This window comes from Acinonyx jubatus, chromosome C1 (genome assembly GCF_027475565.1).
Source record: "Acinonyx jubatus isolate Ajub_Pintada_27869175 chromosome C1, VMU_Ajub_asm_v1.0, whole genome shotgun sequence".
Taxonomy (NCBI): Eukaryota; Metazoa; Chordata; class Mammalia; order Carnivora; family Felidae; genus Acinonyx; species Acinonyx jubatus.
The window spans coordinates 189605253-189620516 of record NC_069381.1 but is presented as its reverse complement, the minus strand read 5'-3'; the positions used below and the strand labels follow the sequence as shown (position 1 = coordinate 189620516).

General features: G+C 45.0%; 1 long non-coding RNA gene across 2 annotated transcripts; it reads right to left on the bottom strand.

Moving 5' to 3' along the window:
• Window positions 1–1067: 1067 nt before the first annotated feature.
• On the bottom strand, window positions 1068–13141 carry LOC113597052 (uncharacterized). 2 transcript variants are annotated; one of them, XR_003417907.2, is made up of 4 exons: window positions 13014–13141; window positions 4938–5045; window positions 4411–4547; window positions 1068–4010 (listed from the first exon to the last, which is right to left on the bottom strand). It is a non-coding gene; the product is annotated as an uncharacterized LOC113597052 (long non-coding RNA). The 2 variants fall into 2 exon arrangements; XR_003417906.2 differs by having other exon boundaries at window positions 1068–4547.
• Between the last annotated feature and the right edge of the window lie 2123 nt (window positions 13142–15264).

Genomic DNA, 15264 nt, shown 5'->3' with positions numbered 1-15264 from the left:
GCGGTAGGGGGCACGTACCCTCTGCGCCTCACTCCCCTTTCTTGTGTTCTCCTCCAGGGTAGGGCTGTCTTCTGAAACCCCCCTACCCCCCCCTACCTTGGGCAAGGCTGTAGCATCAAGGTGGCATGTAAGGTTATATGGATCTTGATTATATGTGCATGTCTACCCTCTCTGAGAAGAGGGAACTTGTCTTTTTCATTTCTGTATCTTGAGTAGTACCTAGCTCAAGAAGGGACCCAGTAAATCATTACATACACCCCTCTTAAGTAGCTTCTATGTGTAAGGCACTGTGTTAAATGTTTGTGGAGAAAGTTTCCAATGCTACGCTGTTCAAAGAGAAAAACTGGTAAGTATATCAATGCATATTTAAATGAATTCCTTATTTTCCTTTGAATGAATGATCCAGAGTTATGCAAATAATTAGCAGTTGGGGGGAACCCTGTGTCAACAGCGGGCCATCTGGCAGTGTGAAGTCATAGCAGGTTGCTTCGCTTTGCTGCCACCACTCTGGGCCTGGGGCTTTCTTGTGGCTGTGGCCTTGGGTATAGAGACCTCCCCCTTCTCTGGAGTTCTCTGCCTTGTGTTCTGTTGCCATGGCAACAACCCACTTTTCATTCTGGACTTCCTTCATAGGAGAAGGGAATCTTTTACTACCAGGGCATAAACGAGGAGGGGTTATTCGAGAAGTAAGTTGACAAGGTTAATCATCAACACATTATACTAGTTCCATAAATCCTGCTTGAGCGGTAGGGGAGTTTTTTAGATGTTTGTGGCAGTCCTGAAAAATAGATTCGCTGTCTGGATATGAGATTTGGGGTACCCTTTGTTTAGATATCTATGCGCCTGTTGTGATTCTATTTTTAATGAGAAAAATATTTTTGCTCTCCAAGTATATGGAAAACCTATTTTCAGTAATTCAGTGTATTAAAGACGAGAGCAAAATTTCCAGGAGGAAGGCTGAATGATCTTGCAAGGTGTGGAAGGCTGGGATAAAGCAAGATACTAACACCTGTCCAACTCTATAATAAGGCTGTTCAAATCTGTTAAGGGATTATGTGGAAACATAATAATGTATCATTTGAATACTTTATTTGGAATAGAGTCACCTTTAAAAAAAAGAAATTGCTAGCAGACTTGCTTTCTACATACCTTTCTGTATCCAGGCCTGCGAGTGCAGGTGTCTCTTGCAGAGACTGATTCACTGTTTGGGGACTACAGAAGTCTGATACAGAGACGCCATGTGCTCTAGGCAAGATGTCTTAATCTGGCTGTGTGAGCCCAGCCTCCTTGTAGCTCAGCATCTTTTCCTTTTCTCCCAGAAGAATTGAATTTCTCTTTCTAGTTCAAATACGAGCTTACCCCTGGCCTAGGTTGAGTTCCCTTTGACTTTTTACCAAGGCAGCTTCTCTTTTCCGGTGTCCAGCTTTTACTCCCAAGACAGATGGAGACCTTGCTTTGTCGAAGAGGCAGATCTCTGATGAGTTTCACGGAACGATGTGATTCTCTGTCTTTTGCCTCCTCCTGATGCCTGGGTTCCCCTTCTCTCCGATATGCCTCGCAACTCCAGCCCATTTGTCTTCTCTCGAAGGAGCCAGACAAGATTCTCATTTATTCACTTGCAATCAGCTACCCACATCGCACAGAGATGCACAGCATGCGTGAGCATTATTATACCAGGGGCATCGTATGCTCGGGCATGGGCCAGGGAGCGGTGGGGACTTGGCTGGCAGGCTTATCTGTGACAGACGTGATCAGTAGACAGTTTTTCTGTCAAAAATGAAGGTGATGCTTTGCTTACTAGGCATCATTCTTGGTGGCTGCCCTGAGTGGGCCGCCATATTTCGTTCCCTGTGACTCAGTAGGTAGCCATAGCCATTTGGATTGGGGGGCAGCTCATGGACAGAGCCAATTGGACTTTGTGCGCTGGGATTCTTAAGAAATCCCAGTGAGGTAGTGACCAATGTGAGTTTGGAGTAGCCAAAGTGGGCCATGTCCAGGCTGTAGGTACAAGGGAGTAGGAGTTAGGATTAAGTAGAAGCTGTTGGGTACAAAAAGGCAACACAGAGCATACAGAAAGAATAAACTAGTTAGTAGGCAAAGGAGAACAGAGTACACACATAAAAGAGGGGGAAGAGAAATACTAAGAGAGTCAGAGGGAGGTGTAAAGAGAAGAGTGGAAAGAGGAGGGTGGAGGGAGAGAAGGAGAGAGAGAAGGAAGTGGGGAGAAAGTTAGACGGAAGGAGGGAGAAAGGGAAAATCCTTAATCTGCTTCCATTCCATTTGGATTCCCATGGAGTAGCATAAACCTGTACTTAAAGGAACATTCCTTGAAGCCTGCCCATTTTGGTTCAAATCCTGGCTCCTTACTTGCTAGCTTTTAACCTTGGCACTTACTCTTTGTTTTGTTTTGTTTTTACCTTGGCTTCCTCATCTGTATAATGGGGAGAAGTACAGTATCTCCCTCAAAGGGCTATTGTGAGGAAGAAATCAGCTAACACACATAAAGCATTTATCAGGGTGCCTGGCATGCTGTGTAAGTGTGATCTATTTTTATTACAGAAGATCTTGGTTTCAACAGAATGTCTCTCTTACTACCTCATGGGGCTTCCTGACTTCAGTCCCCTGGCCCCCAATCCGAGTTGAACGCATTTGCGGGTATCTGCTCCTTATCATCAAAAACAGCTTAACTGCAATACCTTAAGGGTACTTTCCAGATTTTGAATCTTCTAAAAAGTCATATTTTCTTTGGCATTTTATAAATTTAGGATAAAAAGAGAAACTGTGGGCCTTGTGGGAACAGAAATAGGCAGAGTGAAAGAGGAGGCTTTTGAAGTGTGTACATTGTCCAAACAAGCCATCTCTCATTTGGGCAGGCAGAGTGGAGGGGGACCTTCCCCCCCCATCTGGGGTTACTTCTGGGGGCCGAACGCCACATGAACAATGATGCTTTCTTTTATGGCAGGTTTCCTCGCTTCTTCCGTATTGACTAGACATGCTCCCTCCGATTTGCTTCCCTCCAGCATATTGCTTCATTTTTACCCTAAAGCTTGTAGCCTTCACACTACTCACCTCGTGTGATTGTGTTTCAAGTGTTCTTACAAGGGCTGGCGACACTGTTCCACTTCCAAACCCTGAGCACAAAGCCCACGGAGGGATCCCACAGTGGCTAACACCGTCCCAGAAACCTAGCTTGTGTTTTGCCCACCCGGAGAGGAGACCCCTGCTGTGACAGCGTGCTGAAGGCCTGTATTGTTTGCTGAAGCTGCCTGGCCAAAGTGTCGCAAACTGGGTGGCTTAACAGAAATTTATTTTCTCGGAATTCTGACGAGAGGCCTAAAATTGAGACATGGCGCCCTTCCGAAGGCCATGAGGCCGCGAGCGAGAGTCGGTGTTTGCCTGTCTCCCGGCTTCTGGTGGTTGGCTGACCATCTTTGGTGTTCCTTGTCATCTGCTCCATCAACCTGATCTCGACCTTTGTTTTCACGTTGGCGGTCTCCCTGGGCGTTGGGTGTATCTCTGTTGTCCTCTTTTTATAAGACACTGGCCATATTGAATTAGGACCCACCTTGATGGCCGCATTGTAACTGGATTACCTCTGTAAAGACCCCATCTCTAAATTAGGTCTCATTCTGAGATACCGGGGTGAGGACTCCAACATAACTTATTTTATTGACACAGTGCGACCCATAACACTGATATATCTGAGGAGTGAATGCTGAAATGGCTCCTGGGGTTGACAGGTGGGTGATTGGGTATAATGCTGGTTTCCTGATAATGGTGTTCTTGTGAAGTAAGCCCAGTGACTGTAGCAGTTGTAAGTCATACCCTCATTGCTTAACACTCTCTTGGCTTTTGTAATTTCATACCCTCTTGGTTTTTCTCTACTGGCTTTTCTTCCTTAGAATCCTTGGCTGGACCCCTAAGTGTTGCTTTGCCTCGGGATCTGCACCTTGACTCCTCTTCTTCTCCATCCACATCCTTACTTTGGGGAATCTCATCCAGTTCTGTGGCTTTAAATACCATCGTTAGAGTCATGTCTCTCAAATGTATACCCCTATTCTTAAGCCCTGGTCCATTTTGGAAACCCACACTCATATACTCTGTTATGTATTGCTTTATAGTCATATTCCCTTAGATGTTGAAGAGGCCTCTCAAACTTTTAATGTCCAGCACTGAAATCTTGTTTTTCTCCCATAAATATGCTCCTGCCCCTGTGTCCTCTGTCTCAGTAAATGGCACCTCTGTGGCTAGTCTAGTCCTAGGAATCTTCCTTGGCCCCTTGCTTTTCTCCTCCATTCAGCCCAACTGCAGACCTGTAGATGACGGTTGCTTTGAGACCTCCCCAGCGCCTGTGTACCTCTCACCATCCCTGTGGCCCCCATGGTGCTCCAGGCCTCCAACATCTCTTACCTGTGTGACCGCAAGAGCCTCCTAAATGATCTCCCTCCTTCTACTCTTGTTGGCCCATCCTTCCTGATGGTTCAGACTCATGTAGGTCAGATCCTGTTCCTCCTTTGCTTTAAATTCTCCACAGGCTCCTCATTGCACTGAGAAGAAAATACAAGCTCTTTCCTCTGACCAAGTAGCCCACAATGGTCAGGCCTCTGCCCACCACTCTCCTACTCCTTGTAGAAAGTCGTCCAAGTCTGTTCCTTCTTGAGGGCTCCCACTAGCTACATCCTCTTTCTAGAGAGCTCCTCTTTCACATGTTCAGTTGACTTTACTTCTTCTTGTCGTTTATGTCACAGCTCAAACTTTACTTCCCCAGAGAGGCCCTCCCTGACCACACAACATAAAGCACAACCACACCCCATGTATTTCCAGATTAATTTTAATCCTAGCACTTATCGCTGCCTGCTATGTTTTTATTTATTTACTGCCTGTCTCCTCCCACTAGAATAGAAGCTGCATAACAGTAGGTACATTGTCCTACTTACCCATTTTATGTCCTTAGGGCCTGAAGCAGTGCCTTGCACAATTTAAGCATCAACGTGAATTTGTCGAATGAATGAATGGACATTCTGGGCAGGAAAGGTGAAGGGAACCTATGGTTAGAATATGTACCACGTGTCAGGCATGGTTCAAGCCTTTACTGCCAGGATTCATTTTGACCTTCATAAAATCCTTTATTTTATTTTATTTTTTTATTATTATTTTTTTTATATATGAAATTTATTGTCAAATTGGTTTCCATACAACACCCAGTACTCATCCCAAAAGGTGACCTCCTCAATACCCATCACCCACCCTCTCCTCCCTCCCACCCCCCATCAACCCTCAGTTTGTTCTCAGTTTTTAACAGTCTCTTATGCTTTGGCTCTCTCCCACTCTAACCTCTTTTTTTTTTTTCTTTCCCCTCCCCCATGGGTTCCTGTTAAGTTTCTCAGGATCCACATAAGAGTGAAACCATATGGTATCTGTCTTTCTCTGTATGGCTTATTTCACTTAGCATCACACTCTCCAGTTCCATCCACGTTGCTACAAAAGGCCATATTTCATTCTTTCTCATTGCCACGTAGTATTCCATTGTGTATATAAACCACAATTTCTTTATCCATTCATCAGTTGATGGACATTTAGGCTCTTTCCATAATTTGGCTATTGTTGAGAGTGCTGCTATGAACACTGGGGTACAAGTGCCCCTATGCATCAGTACTCCTGTATCCCTTGGATAAATTCTTAGCAGTGCTATTGCTGGGTCATAGGGTAGGTCTATTTTGAATTTGCTGAGGAATCTCCACACTGCTTTCCAGAGCGGCTATACCAATTTGCATTCCCTCCAACAGTGCAAGAGGGTTCCCGTTTCTCCACATCCTCTCCAGCATCTATAGTCTCCTGATTTGTTCATTTTGGCCACTCTGACTGGCGTGAGGTGATACCTGAGTGTGGTTTTGATTTGTATTTCCCTGATAAGGAGCGACGCTGAACATCTTTTCATGTGCCTGTTGGCCATCCGGATGTCTTCTTTAGAGAAGTGTCTATTCATGTTTTCTGCCCATTTCTTCACTGGGTTATTTGTTTTTTGGGTGTGGAGTTTGGTGAGCTCTTTATAGATTTTGGATACTAGCCCTTTGTCCGATATGTCATTTGCAAATATCTTTTCCCATTCCGTTGGTTGCCTTTTAGTTTTGTTGGTTGTTTCCTTTGCTGTGCAGAAGCTTTTTATCTTCATAAGGTCCCAGTAATTCACTTTTGCTTTTAATTCCCTTGCCTTTGGGGATGTGTCGAGTAAGAGATTGCTACGGCTGAGGTCAGAGAGGTCTTTTCCTGCTTTCTCCTCTAAGGTTTTGATGGTTTCCTGTCTCACACTCAGGTCCTTTATCCATTTTGAGTTTATTTTTGTGAATGGTGTGAGAAAGTGGTCTAGTTTCAACCTTCTGCATGTTGCTGTCCAGTTCTCCCAGCACCATTTGTTAAAGAGACTGTCTTTTTTCCATTGGTGTTCTTTCCTGCTTTGTCAAAGATGAGTTGGCCATACGTTTGTGGGTCTAGTTCTGGGGTTTCTATTCTATTCCATTGGTCTATGTGTCTGTTTTTGTGCCAATACCATGCTGTCTTGATGATTACAGCTTTGTAGTAGAGGCTAAAGTCTGGGATTGTGATGCCTCCTGCTTTGGTCTTCTTCTTCAACATTACTTTGGCTATTCGGGGCCTTTTGTGGTTCCATATGAATTTTAGGATTGCTTGTTCTAGTTTCGAGAAGAATGCTGGTGCAATTTTGATTGGGATTGCATTGAATGTGTAGATAGCTTTGGGTAGTATTGACATTTTGACAATATTTATTCTTCCAATCCATGAGCAGGGAATGTCTGACCTTCATAAAATCCTTTAAATTATGTGTTCTTTCCCTTTGACAGATGAGGAAACTGAGGCTTTGAGAGACTAAGGAGACTGATCCAACAGCTCATAAATTGCAGAGCTGAAGTTCTAACTGGTTTCCACATGTTTTCTACTATGACACAAGCTGGAAGTGAGAAGTGCATCATATAACCGATGTTTCAGAAATAAAAGTGAAAGCAAGTGATTGAAAACTATTAGGTACAATGGTTGCTTCTGGGTCAACTAAAGAAGCTACTTTTTTTGACCTAATCTTTCTAAAACTGGAAAGTTTAATTGGAGGATTAAAGATTTCCACAGTAGAAGTTGTGCTAAGGACAGATAACCTGAAATGGAAGTTTTGACTTTTAATGAAAGGAAACTTATTAAAAGCAAAACAAAAAAGTGGAATATTTTTATTATTATACTGTTTTGGGATTCAGGACCAAGAGACACATTGTATGTCATGATTGGTGGCGGTGGTAGGGGTGGGGTGGAGGGAGCGTGAATGGTTTTCCAACATGCTCTATGCCTAGTACAGTGCTACCTGGGCGTAGCACCATGGCAGGTGCTCAAGAATGTTGAGTGAATGAATGGGGAGAAATAAGATATGCAAGTCTTTGCCTCCTCCCGTGTGCTCTTCACAATGAGCAAAGGTGGGATGGGGAAACTTCAACTGGCTAGGTGACTGGAAACAAGTTAAGAGACCTCACCAGGTTGCATCAGCAAGCCCCTGTGCTCAAAGTGTGTGGACGTTCCCCTCCCCGTTCCTAGGGTGCATCCCCCCCCCACCTGCATGCTTGTTTATCCCTCTTATGCCTGTGAGGGAGTGAAGACGTGATGTGTTACTTTGTAAAGATTGCCGACTCTCTCTTATTATCCTCTAATGACCCAGCATCCATCTTTTGTTGGTTGTGGTTATGTTTTGGGAGAGCATGATTTAATCCATGATGCAGTGCATTCTTGGTGATAATGAGCTATGAAGAATGGGGTCCTACTGTAATTTATTTCAGTATTCAATAGATTTCAAATTACTGTATAGAAATACCAGGAATAATCTCATGAATAAAAGAAATAAAGGGGGAATTTATGTGATCTTTACATTCCCTAAGGAAATAATTCAAGTACAAAAAGAAGAAACTAAATTTAGGTAATCAAAAATCAAGGTGTTTAAAGAAGAGCTGTTGTTTTGCAAGATCTGAAATAAGCATGTGGAATGCAGCAAAAAGTGGGAAGGGTGCCAGTTTACAGGAAGCCAGTAGCATGAACCAGAACAACTGTTTGCAGAGAAAATTATCCAGGTCAAAACAAAGTAGGTGATTCAATTTACAAAGGACATAAAAGACAATAGGAAAAGATTCTTTATATACCCAGCAGAAAGCACCAGGGAAGCTTTACCTCCTGATTAGATGTGGAGATGTCAGGGTAGGTAACACCAAAGACATATTTTAATGGAAAGTTGTGCTAACACAGGGATTGTAGGCCAGGTTCCCCAGGCAGTAGACTCTGCAGCGGATATTTGCATGCAAGTGTTTTGGGGGCAGTGCGGTGGGAACAGCCCCTGTTTGGAGGGTGAGGGGATTGAACAGTGATGCACCCGCAACAGAGGCCTCAGTGGGTTTTACCTGGAGCTCTGGAGCTGGGATGGCCCTTCAGAGATGTCCCAAGTTGAGACAAGGGGATGGGGCCTTTGTACCCCTATACCAACCAGTTAATCAGACATGCACTGTTCCCAGGAGGGGGCATAACTCGAGTAAGGCAGCTCCCTTCTGTAATTCCTGGGGAGGAACTTAGCTGTGAGCCATCAAGAGCTAACACTTTTGGCAGCTGGAGGAAGAGAGGGCTCAGTCTCGAAGGGGTGGGACCTCCACAGAGCACCATAGTGTCTAGTCTACTGGAACCAGCACTGAGGGCTTGAAAAGGAAAAAGATGATAGACTATTGCTTAACATAAGATACATACATTTTCTAAAGATTTTATTTTTGAATAATCTCTATACCCAACATGGGGCGGGCTCAAACCCACACTCCTGAGATCAAGGGTCACACGCTCCACCAACTGAGCCAGCTGGGCATCCCTGCATAAGATATTTTCTAAATGTGATTCTCTGTTGACCATCCACTTTTCCCGGGGTCACTACAGTAGCCTTACTACAGCTCTCTCTCACTTGCATGCTTGGCCCCCTTTAGACTACAGGTGGAACAGTCTGGAAACACAAATCAAATTCTCTCATATCTCTGCTTAATATCCTTCCTGATTTTCTATCTTTCATATTATAAAATCCCAACTCTTTGGCCTGCCCTTTAAAAATAGGATGGCCATATAATTTATTATGCAAACCAGGACACTTTTGAGAATAAAGAGCCTTATCAGTAATTACTCAGGTACAACGGTCTAAATGAGGACTGTTCTTAGCAAACTGGGATGGATGTTCACCCAACCTGTAAGCTTCCTGATAATATGACCACCCCTTACCTTCATTTCACCCTCTTTCCAAAGTCCACTCCCATTTGCCTTCCATTAGGTGCTAGACCAGAAGAGGACCACAGGGCCCTTGCATCCATCACTTCCTTTTACTCACTTTTTAAGGCTGTCCCTCCCTCTTGCACTCTCCAGAGCTCAGCTTAAAATGCTCCTATTCAGAAAGGCTGTCACATTTATTTTCCATCATAGCACCTGTTTATTTTATCCATGGTCCTAACTACAATCTGAAATTACAGTCACTAGCTTTTATGCTGTCTTGCATACCAATGTATCCCCAGTGATTAGCCCAGTGCTAGTTCATACATGTTTGGTAGTCAGTAAATACAAAGAAGTGAACGAAGGAAGAGCTTGGGAAATTGTTTTGAAACAAAACAGTGTGTGTGTGTGTGTGTGTGTGTGTGTGTGTGTGTGTTTTCAATGAAACACCCAAAGACCAGCAAAGGACAAACACATCACCTACACTGGGAATTGTAGATGTGCCTGCTGACCCTGGAAATGTGGACATAGAAGAATGCAAAACATTAAACAATCAATTTGCAAACACCTAGAGGATCACAAGCTGCTGGATAATAACCAGCAGTTTAGCGATGAAGAGATATTGTCAGAACAATCTAATTTCCTTTTAAGACAGAGGGACCTTCATCAAAAGCATTTATTAAGTGTCTGCACACAGCCAGGAGAAGCCTGTCAGAGGTGGAGGGGCTTGTATTCATCTGTGAAGCATCAGATTTAATATGTGTCTTGACTTCAGCTAAAATCTGATTTTGTTTCTGCGATAATTTCCTTTCACAGGCCAAGCAAATATGAGTTATTTACGGTAGAAAGTGGTAGCAGAAAGTTACAGGGGTGAGCCCAGAATAATTACCAAGGCCTTTAAAAGTTGCCAAAACCCTCATGATTCTAGGTGAAATCAGTTTAAAGGTGAAAAAGGGTGGCCTTTTGTTCAGATCAACTGAGGCTGACTTTTCAGTGCTCTGCCTCCTAACACCTGCTTGTCCTGGGAAACAGAGTTGCCCTCCGATTAGCAGCTGATTTATTCTAGGTGCATTTGGAATGGTTACCGAATGCCCCTCTCTGAGAGAGGGTCCAAATGAAGTATTGGAAGCACAAACTCTGATACTGATTCACACACAAGCATCAAGGTCAAAATTGTAGGGTAAAAGTAATACCCTTGCAGAGATCCAAAAGCCACATGGATGCTCCCAGATACCGGTGCTAGGCATTGTAACCTTGACTTTTAGACACAGACAACGTTTTGGGCCGAGCTGACACAGACTCAGCCTAGCATCCAGCCACACAGACCATGCATATGTGTGAATTGAATACAAAGCAGCTGAAAAATTCTGCAAGAAACACTTATGAAATCTTAAAGGTAAAGTCCTGGGAGATGGGACCCTCAGACATAATTTGGGGGTACGATTTGTCCCAACTGTGGGGATGGGCAGGTCACCAGGAAAGTCTCATCGGCCAATGAGAAGTCCACATCAGAGAAGTCACTAGCAGTACCAGGAAACTGGCCATAGAGCAGCACTTGATGCTACACAGATTGAAGAGCGAGACAGGATCCTAACCCTGAGAAGCCTCGGTTTGGAGAATATTGAAAAAATGCCTCACATCTATCCACAGGGGGATAAGGTAGTGGCAGCTTGGTTACCAGAAGAAGATGTACAGTATTGATGATAGGAGGCCAAATGGGATTTAATGTTTATTCATGGACTCAAGTTTTGTGAGAATTTATTTGTGGGTGGGTACTGCAGTGGCTGCTGGGATACCGTGTAAACAGGATGGATGCCATCTTTGTTTTCATGAAACTTATAGATTCCAGAGAATCCTATAGGGATTCACCTAAGGGGTCTTCATATTTCTGGGCCTTTGGAAAATCATGAAATTTGAGGAATAACTGAACCTATGAGATCAGAGATTAAGAGGAGTGGGGACAGCTGGTATTAAGGAATTCAACTATCCAGTGACAGAAGGCTGCTTTGACAGAGAGACTAGAGAATAATTTCACAATCCATTTTATGTTTGGGGTGTATCATTGTCCTGGAGAGGGCAATTCAATTGCCAAATTCAATGGTTTCAGGAAGGTTCCTGTCCTCTGTATCAGTCAGGAGTATTCAATACCATAGAGTAGAACCTCCTTTCTCTCTATTTTGCCCTCTTGATTTTTTTGGTGACACCATATGTCCCTCGTCATTTGCCCCTTCCTTTACTCTCTGTTCCTTCTCAGTCTGTTTTGCGGGAGCCTTCTCAGCTGCTCGGCCCATCGGTGGGGTTGTGTCCCAAGGCTTATCCTTGTGTGTGCTGCTTTTCTAATTACTGTCCTCAGTGACCTCATCTAGTCCAACGCTTGTGGCATGTGCATGCCAGTGACCCCCAATCTATTCTGCAGTGCTGACCCCTCCCTAGGACTTTAGGCCCATGTGGCCTCCCACACACTTGGCCTCTCCCTGTCCTAACGGATGGACGTCCAAGACTCAAGCAGCCCAGCCCTCAGGCCTGCCCTTACCCTGGATTCCAGTCTCTCCTTTGACTCCACACGTAACTCATCCCAAGACCGATTATTTCTTCCCCTAAACCATGTTTCTCTTAATCTTAATTACTATAACCATGGCCCAAGCTAAATTGTTGCAGGAGCTTCTTAACTGATTTTCTTCTTCCACTTTTGGCCCTTGAAAACTGCTCTATGTCTGGGAGAGCCGGGGTGGCTCAGTCGGTTACGTGTCTGACTTCCGCTCAGGTCATGATCTCACGGTTCCTGAATTCAAGCCCTGCGTCAGGCTCTGTGCTGACAGCTCAGAGCCTGGAGCCTACTTTGGATTCTGTGTCTCACTCTCTCTCTGCCCCTCCTCTGCTCATAGTCTGTCTCTCTCTCCCTCAAAAATAAACATTAAAAAACAACAACAAAACCATGTCTGCCACCAGCGGGATTCATTTAAACATCAATCACATTATGTTAGACTCTTGTTTCAAAAAAGTGATAACTAGGGGTTCCTGGGTGGCTCAGTCGGTTAAGTGTCTGACTCTTGATTTCAGCTCAGGTCATGAATGATCTCATGGTGGTGGGATCGAGCCCCGTGTCGAGCTCTGTGCTGAGCACGGAGCCTGCTTAAGATTCTCTCTCTCTCTCCCTCTAACTTTGCTCCTCTCCTCCTCTCATGCATTCTCTCTCTCTCTCTCTCTCTCTCAAAAATAAATAAATAATTAAATTAAATTAAATTAAATTAAAAAGTGATAATAGCTCACTTAGTGCATTTGACATGAAAATCCTAATTCTTTTCCTTGCTTAAAAGCCCTCTGTGCTCTGTACCTCCTCTCGCCTAAGTTAAATCTTTCTTCAAGAAGGAAGGCTTCCCTGGCCATAAAGCCAAAGTAGCCACACAGTTACTCTTTATCACATGCCCTTTCAGCGGCTCTCTGCATTACTGCTAGCTGATATTTTTATTATTTTATTGACTCATTTATTTATTTGTGGTTTGTGTTCCCAGACTGGGATGCAAACTCGAAGAGAGCAGGGACCTTGCATCCTCAGAATTTGGAGCAGTACCGGTTACAGAGCAGAAGTTCAACCACGATCTGTGGAATAAATGAGTAGGTGGACGCCCAAAGGGTGGTATTACACCATCCCGTCATGCTGTGCCCTCTCCCTGAATCGAGTAAGTGTAACACTTGGCTCTTGCTGTGTTACAAGTCACCCGAAGTTAATGACTTACCACGACAGGCATTTGCTTTTGCTCACAGGTCTATGGCTCAGCCGGGCAGTGCTGCTAACTTGGGCCAGGTTTGGTTGATCCTGATTTGGCTTCCTCGGATCTGTGGTCAGCGGGCAGATGGGCCAAGGGCTGCCTGGTCTAGGAAGGCCTCTCTCAGAAGTCTGGCAGTTGTTTGGCTGTCAGCGAGAGTGACAGGGGGACCGGGGCAGTGTCTCTTTCATCCAGCAGCGCAGCTTGCTCCCATGGTCCAGGAGAAAGAGCACAATCATAGGTCAATCACGGGTCCAAGAGAAAGGGCACAAGTGCTCAATGCCTCTTGAGGCTGAGGCTTAGAACTGGCACACCATCACTAACCCTATATTCTGTTGGTCAAAGTGAGTCACAAGACCAGTCCAGATTTACAAGCGCAGGGAGACACTTACTGGTGGGAGGAAATGCAACGTCACGCTGCAGAGGTGTGGCTTCGTGGCAGGGTGAAGAGTTGGGGACATTTTTGCAATCACTCTACCACATTAAGAACGATGACAAAAACGGTCACTGCGTCTTGCTACGTTCTCCTTTCCGGACAAGCACATAAAGAGCATGTATAGGGCCCAGAAGGGCTTTTCCTTCAGTCCACAGAGGGTGGGTCGCAAGATCCAACGTGTCCTTGGCTGCATAGCTGTGGTGACAGGAGTGGCAGGAACTGGCCCCTGGGCACACTGCTGTCCACACAAATGTGCAGACTCCTCTGTTGCCGATGGGAGCCGCGAGACTCTGGTCCTTCCTGATTCTCCTGCACTGTCATGGGTTCACCACCTAATTCCACACTGCATGTAAGGCAGGGCCTAGGAAGGTGCTAGTGCCTCTGTGAACCCGCCGCAGGGGCTGTAAACATCTGGGCTACCTGTTGTGCCAACTTGCATGCATTTGGTGAGAAACAGTGTTAAATCGAAAAGTGCTCCTTTTTTTTTTACCCCCTTGGAGAACACTCATATGACTCAGAATCAAAAGGCCTTGACACAGGCATCTTAAGAAAACTCCTTAAAAAGTGAGGAGAACGGTATGCTCAGCTTTGTCTGTGCCTTCCGAGCACAGTGGTCTGTCTGCATCCTGAGAGGTTCAAGGCTAAAGCAAAAAGAGCAAGTGTTTGTTCCAATAGATAAAGTCTTTCTCAAAAAATGCATACGCTGTCCTGACTATCAAAGTTATTCACCTCACCTCGACGATCTGAAGCTTGTCATTGAATCACGGGATCCAGATGCGAACTCTAGGGGATTGACCATTGTTGCAGGTCCCTCACTTGGTGGCAAAGAGCTCCCCTGTCCTAGCTCCTTGTCTGATTCCTCTCTCACCCTCCCAGTTGCCAGCTCAGGTTTAAGTTCTTTCTCCACGCTCAGATGCCGATGACTGTGTTTGATTTGAACATATTGATTCCAGGCAGGTGACAGTGGACATAGCAATTCAGCTGGACAAATATTTAGATCAGTGAAATGTCCTTTGGAATCACTGGAGCCAAATGTTTCCTTTTCCCAACCATTTCAATTGGCGACCTACCTCCCCAGCACAGAAGATTCAAATTCTTTCTAAATTTCATCTATTAAGAGAATACTTCTAGGCTCTAGCTACATGATATCTCCACTGGGAGCCTTGTTCTTCTCCATGCACTGAGCAAATCGAATCTGAAACAGATTGAAATGACTCAGCAGCAGGCCTCGGGCCTCTGTGTCTACCTACTCGTGCAGTTCACCAACCTTCAGGGCCCTCTTGCCATCCAGCCTGGAAAGAAAGGAAAAAAGTCAGTGGCCCCATTCTATTGCATTTGAAACTCTTCTTGCTGCCCACAGACACATTCCTGAAGGCACCAGTCATGGATGAAGAACTCCACTGGGGTCAGAGTTGGATCCCACGAGGCTGTCTGGGACTTGTGGGGGAAGCAGCAGAAACGCAGTGTTCTTAGTGCCTCTTGCTCATGATTCATGGCTCTCCACCCTGAGCTGCGAGACGTGCCCACATTCACCACAGAAGGAAACAAACTTTGAGCTTGGAGGGCCAGGGAGGAAACCAGAGGCATGCCTGGGATGATTAGGCACATGAAAAAACACTGTGGAAAGCTTTGCTCGTCCTCCTCTCTGGCTGGAGATGCACAGAATACAATAGATAATACTGGAATGTGGCAGATGACGGGGCTGACATTGGATGTCTGTGTACAGTGAAGGCTTTCTGTCATCTTTGCTGGAGCAAAGGAAGGCTCTGGATAGCACAGGTGGTT